Raw genomic sequence first — 9887 nt, forward strand, 5'->3', positions numbered from 1 at the left:
ACGAAATAATCCAATCCTAATATGACATGCTAGTAGCGAAAGCAGTCCAGCCAGTTAATCATAAATTCTCAACCCAAATTAACTTTTTCATAAGCTGTGTATGGCCAATATCTTCCTTCCTACAATATCATATACTTCAGTGTGAAGTATAATGGTGACCGTAACTAGTTGTTAAAAAGAGTTAAAAAGAGCAACAGATGCAGGAACCCTACACTGGATGGCAGAAAGACCCAAACTCGAAATAGTCGAAAAAAGCTCCTTAAATACGCTGGAGATACTTTTGATGTGTAAGAAGGAACTAGAAAGCCACGATTTACCTTGAGTTGCTCAAATTAGGCATCTTGTTGCGGATTAGAGGCCTGGTACGAGTTGTAGCTGGTTGCACATTAGTGGCAATCGCTCTTACGGTATACTGATTGTCTTGGAGGTTTACGTATCTTTGAGTAGGCAAACCCTGTCTGTCAGAAACCTTCAAACGACTCCAAACACTTGTAGAATTCCTTAAAGGAGCACCAGCACTTGGAAACTTCTACCTTGTGTTACGTTTCATAGATGGTTTAGATTCCCTCAAACACAATACGTTGGAAAAATTCCCATCAACGGTTGGACCGTTCTTCCTTCTGTTCAAATATGGCCTTGGTTTTCTAGGGTTAGAGCCAGTAGTTTTTCTGGAGATCTTGATAATATCATCCAAAGTCATGCTCATTTTCTTCTCGTTGATAGCAATTTGTTCAGCTGAAAGTGGTCGAAAAATCATCTGCAAAATAATGCCTCAAGATGAGGCCAAATTTTGCTATGCAAGTACGATTATTAAAGCAATTGAACATAATGCATAATTGCCACAAGTAAAAAGACATCCAAAACAAGAAATTCAATTTCACATGGACAAATTTCCAAGAAAATTTTGATGCAAACAACATTAACATGAGACCGAATCAAAACCCTATCCATAAAACATAGAGCTGGCGAAACGCTTATAGCAAACTTCTACAATTGGTATGAACTGGATGTTAAATAATATAATCAGGCAAAATCATTATTAAAAAAGAAGTTTATACAGGATCAAAACAAGATCATACAAGTTTTCTCTATGATCAGATCAAAACAAGGATCAAAGATAACTTACTTGATTCTCTGATAAATCCATATCCATGTCTGTTTAATAGAAGGATAGATGCAACCCTAAATTCTACCAGGAGGAATTTCTGAGGAAAAAAACACGGTTCAAATTGCGCAGAGAGAGGAAGAATAAAGGTTTATTTGTCTCTTTGAACTCGAGATGGCTATTTATAGAGTAACCTCGACGTTCTAATCCGGGATTCGACAAGGGTTAGGAAACAAGTTTATCGGCCGGCTGTGCGTTTTAGAGTTCGGCCAGTCGGTTTCCAAATCCCAGCAGATAAGGGTTTCCTAATCCTCAAATTTTTTTCCAATATCTCTAAGTTTGAGTCTCACGAGACAAGATAGATTAGGTTGTGTGCCAACTTGGTCATAGAGGGTCTTTTATTTTATAATAACTCTGCATTCACTATTTTACGATTACTCTGCATTCAATTCGAGAGAAATCCCGAAAAAATCACCGAACCATAAACCTCATTTTTACACGCACCAATCCCGATATTAAGAGCGATGCAGGGATCATTGAATTTTTCTTTGGGAGCTTTTACGGTTGAAACCTCGGTGTGTTTAGCACCACTGTTTATTCTATTGATAAAGTAAGAAAAGAAAATCGAATGATTTCGTAACAACAAGTGAATATATCGAATTTGAATACCGGAATTTATTTATTTTTCCCGGAAGGAAAAACAAACAAACCTCTAGACAAAAGAGCTACAACACATGAAAAAGGGTAAACTAACACCCATTTAAAGCCAATTCAAGTGATTTAGCACATTAAACTAAGTTGTGCACAACATTGTTTGCATTTTTTGTAACAAATTTGAACTCGGTTATGAGTATATTCTTCATTAAGCATCTAATTTGCAAAATGTGGCTTTTAATTCTCTAAAGGACATTCGAAGTCACCTGATTAAGAATGTTGTCAATAATAATACTATTGTTGTAACATTTTTTAATTCCGAATTGCAAGGCTAACAAAAAAAGTCTCTGGCTTCGGCTTCGATTAGTGATTGAGAAACACACGTTTCAACACCACATCCCCAAATCTTGACTGGTAATTCCTATCCACAACAACACAGGCAACCATGACAAACTCGAAAGCTCTATCCACGTTAACTTTAAGAATATTTTATTCAGGAGGAGACCAACGGCAGTACGGAATAGATTGAAGTATAAAACTTGTGTTAAAAATATGTTTCTCAACAAAATCATCCTCGGGTATATCTATTTATACCAATAAGATGCAGTCTTAATTAATCTTGCCCACTTCGGGATTTTCTGGTTAAAAACTATATCATTCCTTGCTTTCCAGATTGTCTAGAATATAAATGCTCCCCATTTAACCGAAGTGTACCCACTTCCTTAAGCAATCCGATCATTGATACAATTTCTTAAAGTGAGATTAGGATTGAGATCGGACTTGAAGTTCATAGGAGAGAATAAGAGCACCACTTTGTCCAGGGGAATAAACATGAATAGATGATCCCTAGTTTCCTGGGCATTGTTCCACATTCTGCATTCCTGCTTAATCCCACATCTAAATTTCCCAATACTTGAAGCGACATGAAACTCATTTTGAAGAATTCTCTGCATGAACATGTTGATTTGAGGAGGTATATCCTTTAGATTCCAGAATTTTTTCCAATTGGTATTGTTTCACGAGAATTTGATGGTGAATCTTGACCATTCTTCAAATTTTCTGAAATCATTTAACCGAAAATCGTCATTAGGATACTCAGTCCAGATGAAAGTGTCAGAGTTATCATTCTCTTCTTCATAATATAGATGTCTAGAATGAATAAATCACTCACTATTTTGATATCAATTATACACGTAGTCTTTATATGGATGATGAAAACGCGGGGGTACCAAAATACAACACCAAAATATTCTTACGCAACCTGTATGGACTCAAATCAGTTACAATTCCAAGAGTTACAACTTAATGAATCTCAATCAGGAATTATAAGTAGAACCTATATCTCTTTCTCTCACAATCAAAATGCAAATAGAGACAAGTCTGCAAACCTGATTATTCCGTGAGAGTACTTGGACGATTCCAAAGATCAATATCCAAGATCAATCAAGTCGTATCCAACAAACAAGGATGGATATATCTACTTTGATTGATTTACGTACAACCTGTGATATTTCAATTATAAAGATAAATGATATAATGCAGAAAAAGAAATAATACATACACCAGAAATTTTGTAAAAGAGGAAACCGCAAATGCAGAAAAACCTCGGGGACCTTGTCTAGATTTGAACACCAAACTGTATTAAGCCGCTACAGACACTATCCTACTATCAAAACTTCTGACTGGAATGTAGTTGAGACCGAATCTACAGTCACGTCGATTCAGTTACAGTCTCGCTTCTTACGCCTCTTGAATTCCATTAGGACTCCGAGAAATTGATTCCCTTAGCTGATGTCCTTTACAGCCTAAGAGTTGCTTCAACTCAATTGAAGACTTTAAACCAATCTGCCTCCCACAGATAAGCATATATATGATTTCCGTTTTGAAAAAAGATCAAGGTGAGATAGGAAATCGATTGCAATATACAAAGTCTAGCAAACCTCAAAATCTGGTCTTGTGACTCTCGAAGAGCATCCTAGATTATTATTCACCTCACAAATAGATACTTGTGGATTCACAAAGTCTGAGATAAAGAAACTTTATGATATCTATCTATCTTGCATGTTGGATAAAATGGCTCAACAATCAAAGCAAGATATGAATACACGAACTATCAAGATAAAGATAGTTGGACCTGGCTTCACCAATCCCTATGTGAAGTCTTTAGTTGCTAAAACTAAAAAGGTTTAAAGGAGGGCGATTCTAGTTTAATTACAACTAGGACACACAAGAATAGTGTCAGAGTCGGATTCAAAGATCCCAGTTGTTTGAGGTTATCCTTATATAGACTTTCAAGATCAAGGTTGCTTGTGATTTAAGCTAAGATAGCTTTGGAATCAAGCAATCAATAATCGCGGTTAGATTAAAAAATTGACTGGAGATTAACAAACAAAATATATACTCTGGTTAGGATGGAATGTGACTGTGTACAATGACTTGTTCATGAAAGGTTAGCCGAAACTAGCCAGTCGAACAATAATCTTAACCATTTTTATATAACAATTTAATACTTTAATCTTGAGTCACACATGCAATCAAACATGTCTAGATAGTGTTTTTAGAGAGTTTTTCAAATGTCGATTATCTCATAGAAATAATTTTGATGCTTCTGAAAATATTCGACAGGGTAAGTACGTTACTGCATTCATGTTCGTGGTTATTTTTTTCATAGTACATTGATGCGTGTCGTTAATGCAACAAATTAATAAATATATTTCTCACTAATTAACTGGTAATATAACGGTAGTAAGAGATCGTTCCCACAGAGAGCTGTGTAATTGATAGGTTATTTGATCAAAAAAATAAAGTAAATAACAATAGGGGATTGGTTGTAAGATGAATATAAATAAAATAAAGAAAAAAAAGGATGATTAAGGAATCCTTCGCGGTTACCAAGCGTTAACAGGATTAGAATACTTATCTATTGTTCAAAAGAACCATTCATCACCAACCGTAGAATAGCAGCTAGCTCAGTGTTATCCCCCAAACTCCTTATACCACGGATACGGAAGCTCTTCAATATCAGATTCTATTCAACTGAACCACCAAGTAGTAGCTCACTCAAGGTGTAATCCAATCGAACGCTTTAAGCTTTGTGAATTAGGTTAATCCAAATAGTTAAACTCTTAGCTCAAGGCTTACTTGCTGGTGTTGTCTTCACATACGATTTTCTGTAAGGTCTCGCTATTTCTACTTGTGTAGAGAGTTAATCGACGATTACTTATCTCCTAACTTCCACTAGCAATAGAACAATCAATAGATCAATCTAGCATGCATTCCAAATCAATGTAAAAATCACTCATAAACCCTAGATATGGTAAAAACAAACGATAATGATAAAAACTCTCAATAGATTTGCATTAATAATAAAGTTTCACGCTTAGAACATTGAATTCATCTCTAATCAACAAAGGATTTAGTTTCTCATGATTACACAATTACCCGGTTTCACCCTAAAGGGGTAAACCCTAAAATATTAATTAAGAACAAAAGTATAATATGAGATTCGATGATCCTTTTGTGAAAGGCCTAATACCTATTTATATAAGTTTACATTGCTTGGCCATCAAGTATCTAATTCGGTTCAAGAACCCGACCCGAAAATATGAAATAACGACCCCAAACGTGACCTTAGACCTTCCAAGGTATAAATACACGTTTTCCTACTAGTAAAGTATGCGTACCAGTATATCGAATTCCAGCAGAATTCGGAATTAAAGTATGCGTACCCGTTTGCATACTTTACAGTCTTCGGTATTCGATAAAAACTTGGTTTGGCCACAACTTCTTCGTCCGAACTTGGAATGAACTCATTATTTTTGCATTCTTTGTATCTTCAATTATCTTCAAGATGATGATGAGAAATCCTTAATTTGAATGAGTTGAGATCGGTCTTTGTCCCTTCTCTTGATTTTGAGTGTTTTGCTCCGTTTCGTCGCACTTCTTCCACTTCTCTTGGTCTTGGATACTTGGAATACTTCTTTTCCTAGCTATTTTCAGCACTTTTTAGCTTCTCTTTGGATGATTCACCTATTAGAGGCAAATAAGAGAAAACAATAGTAATAATACGAATACATGCAAGAATAATAGCTAAAAAAAGTATGAAATGGATACTAAAATCATATGAACTATGCACTTATCAAATTCCCCCACACTTAGCTTATGTTAGTCCTCGAGCATACTAAAATAAAACCAATCTTAAATACAACAACTCCATGTCGTTGAGAAAATGATTATACTTAGCATGTATAACAAGCCTTTAAACTCCTAGGTGTCCCTAGTGGACGAGTTATAGTCTCGTGAGGGCTTACAAGAGGTATACCCACAAAACCTACTCCAATTTCTTGCCTTGGAAGAACCACTAAGGATAGAAACAAAGTAGAAAGCCAAATAATTAGCTTGCATAAGTTATTTAGCTGCAAACATCCCACATACATTCCAATCATCACAGACAAGCAATTACTTACGTGTGACATTCAACCTGATTGCAAAATTCTACTAAGATAGTCATCGTACTTGTTGCAACGTTTATCACAACAATCGCATATTGAAATCACATGGATAGATAAGAGAATGGAAATAGAAAAGTGAAGTGTGCAAATGTTTACCAAAGAGAAAGACGTTACCCACAATACTTGTATGAATGTCGTCAAAGGATTCTTATTTATAGCGCAATAGTTGAGAGAAGCACCCATTTAACTCGACCACATGATTAGATACTCTAAGCGCATGTTCCTTTTCAGCACGTATGTGATAGTTGACTTGGATCCTGCGTTCCATGATTGTTTAGGCGACGGAGACAGGGACAACGTTTCACACATACTGCTCAAAGTATCGAGAACCTCATCAATAGTCATTTTGACTTTCTATATAATGATAATAGGTTTTTGTTTTTATCGACTATGATTAGTTCGCAATTCCGTGCCTATCACTTATTAGTGTCGATGAATGAAGAGGAGACTTATTTATTTGTTTATTTATTTATTTATTTTTATTTATTTTTCCGGCTCACTCTTTTATGAGTGTAAGACAATTGTCTATGGGGATTTTAAATAAACTCAACCAATGCTTACCTTGCTACAACATCCAAGCAGTATCAGGATCCCACCAAATCACTTTAGAAAAACATAAAACTGCAAAAATAAAAAGAAAGTGATTCAGTAATGATTAATAGTGAGGATGAATCTTTCAAACGACTACCATTCCATTGCTAGCAACCGAGTTTCACAATAAATTATGAACGTAAGTATTTAAGGATTTAGGAACAATAAAGTGGAACTCAATCTACAGCAGTAAGAATTGTTTCAACCTAAAAAGGTTTAGAGTGTCATCCTAAATAGCTCATAATTAACTTCAGAATATGAAGTCTCAAGAATACAAGAAATAAAAGAGTACTATTATTATTATTATGAAATCCAAACATGCTTAAATACTCCCCCACACTTAAATTCAACATTGTCCTCAATGTTCAAAACCGAAAATTCTGATTTCTGACATAACAACCCTGAAAAACTCAAAAAATGTACAAATAGGTAGTGAACTAGGAAAAAATCCTAAATGAAAGTTGTTCGCCTACTTATTTTATATAAGGTGTCAAAAGGGCATAGTATTTCAATAAAAGGTCTGACTTTTATGGACTCCGGACTGACAGACATGCAATCTGAAAAAGTTCTAGAAAAATATCGAAACTAAAATGTCCAGGCCAATCGGTCCAACTTAACATACTCCGAATTCAGATTTTCTTTTTGGAAAAGAAAGGTGAGTCTGTCCTATTTAAAAGTTGGGGTAACCACTCAGATCGGACTCCGTATGAAGTCTCGAGAGTTATTTTCATGACAAGTGCGCAGTAAGAGTTTTCTGACGAGAATAGTTTCGCCAAAACTTTCATTATAGATATTGGACTTTGTAAAATCTAAGATAAGAATGCATGGTATGATATGAAAAACTAACAAATTAACAATAAAAGGGATATAGATACAAAACCGATGGGTTGCCTCCCACTAAGCGCTTGGTTTAACGTCGTCAGCCCGACGTTATTGTTATCGTCCGTACACCAATAATCTGAAAATTTGGTAATCCTTCCAGACAACAATTTTCAATTCAAATAACAGCTTCACAAAAACATTATCACAAAATATAAATATTGCAGCTATCACTTTATTGAAGTTTCCCCCATACTTAGTCCTTTCTACACTCGCAAGTGGATAAAGAACATAGAATTCGGGAACTTCAAAAGGTTCCTCAGCTTGGTGAACCTTCACAATTCTTGAATCAAACACATCAAGTGGTGGATACTTAGAAGCAAAATAATCCGTTAAAAATTTTGAAGCACACAACTCCAATCCTAGGTGCGGTATTTTCTTAAAAGTTGGGTTAACAACTCTTTTAGAATCTACTTCAATTGGATGGAAATGATCAATAGATATAGAATTAAGCAAAGGATAAGACAAACCTTGTACGTGATCCTCATCTTTCTTAATTAAATTCAGTGAATTATTTACCTCAAGTATATCATGGTCCTCTATTGAACTATTATTATCTAGCTCAATTGGGTATCCACGACTTCAATCAATTCAGTTTCTTTCTCAATCTCAATCTCTTCAACAACCTCGTCATCGGAATCCTCTCCAAAAACGTCTAGTTTATTGATGCAACTCCTAATTTATTCATTTGAGTACGTTACACCATTTATAACAATAGATATGTCATACGCAATCTCCTCCTTTTGAATAGGTGAATGATCATTATTATGATCCAGAGTTGGAATAATCGTATCATTGCTGCAAGGTCTTTCGAGAGGTTATTCATCTTCATCAGAATTATTGTCAACCTCTGGATCGTCAACATCCCAACGACGTTCGAATTCCATGTCTATGGCCTTGTTAATTCCGTCAAGAATCTCTTGTGATGCATCGGCTTTTTCTAGCTGCTCGTGTTGCTTAAAAAGTTTTCTGACATTAACACGCTTTCCACCGTTGTGCACAATCTCCTATTTTGGAAAGAGAGAAGGAAAAACACGATGAAGAGGAATAGGTTTTGATTGAGTATCATAAATTTTCATCTGCACATTACTAGAAAACAATTGATCAGAAGCATGACTATCCTTCCATCCTACTGATTGTTCACTTACATGCCCGTCATAAGGTTGTTGACATGTATGAGAATATCCATAAGGTTTCGTGGGATAATGATCATAACCAAAAGATTGGTTTTGATTATACCCATAGGATGGTTGGTAGTTTTCATGTGAATGATATTGAAAACCATATTGATTACCACTATTGTATTCGTAATCTTATGCTCCGTACATGTTCTTTCCGTAAGGAAACATTACGAGTCGCACGAGTAAAAGATAAAATGAAACAAAAATAAAAACAAGCTAAACAAATAACAAATCAATTAGCAACTGCTCCCCGGCAGCGGCGCCAAAATTTGTATAGGCTGTCGTAGGCACAACAAATTAATAAAGATATTTCCCACTAATTAACTGGTAATATAGCGGTAGTAAGAGAACGTTCCCACAGAGATATGTGTAATTGATAGGTTATTTGATCAGCAAAATAAAGTAAACAACAATGGGGGATTGGTTATAAGATCAATAGAAAGACAATAAAGATAAAAAGGATGATTAAGGAATCCTTCGCCGTTACCAAGCGTTAACAGGATTAAAATACTTATCTATTGTTTATAAGAACCATTCATCACCAACCATAGAATAGCATCTAGCTCAGTGCTATCCCCCAAACTCCTTATACCACGGATACGGAAGCTCTCCAATATCAGATTTTATTCAACTGAACCACCAAGTAGTAGCTCACTCAAGGTGTAATCCAATCGAACGCTTTAAGCTTTGTGAATTAAGTTAATATAAATAGTTAAACTCTTACCTCAAGGTTTACTTGCTGGTGTTGTCTTCACACACGATTCCTCCATATAATACCTCTGTAAGGTTTCGCGATTTCTACTTGTGTAGAGAGTTAATCGATGACTACTTATCTCCTAACTTCCACTAGCAATAGAACAATCAATAGATCAATCTAGCATGCACTCCCAAATAAATCTAAAAATCACTCGTAAACCCTAGATATGGTAAAAACAAACGATGATGATAAAAACTCTCAATATATTT

At 35.3% G+C, this 9887-nt stretch overlaps 1 long non-coding RNA gene across 1 annotated transcript; it reads right to left on the bottom strand.

The window, feature by feature from the left end:
• Window positions 1–247: 247 nt before the first annotated feature.
• LOC113338414 lies at window positions 248–1390 on the bottom strand. Its single transcript, XR_003354773.1, has 2 exons — window positions 1127–1390; window positions 248–757 (listed from the first exon to the last, which is right to left on the bottom strand). It is a non-coding gene; the product is annotated as an uncharacterized LOC113338414 (long non-coding RNA).
• Window positions 1391–9887: the final 8497 nt, after the last annotated feature.

The sequence above is a fragment of the Papaver somniferum genome, unplaced genomic scaffold (assembly GCF_003573695.1).
Source record: "Papaver somniferum cultivar HN1 unplaced genomic scaffold, ASM357369v1 unplaced-scaffold_19, whole genome shotgun sequence".
NCBI lineage: Eukaryota > Viridiplantae > Streptophyta > Magnoliopsida > Ranunculales > Papaveraceae > Papaver > Papaver somniferum.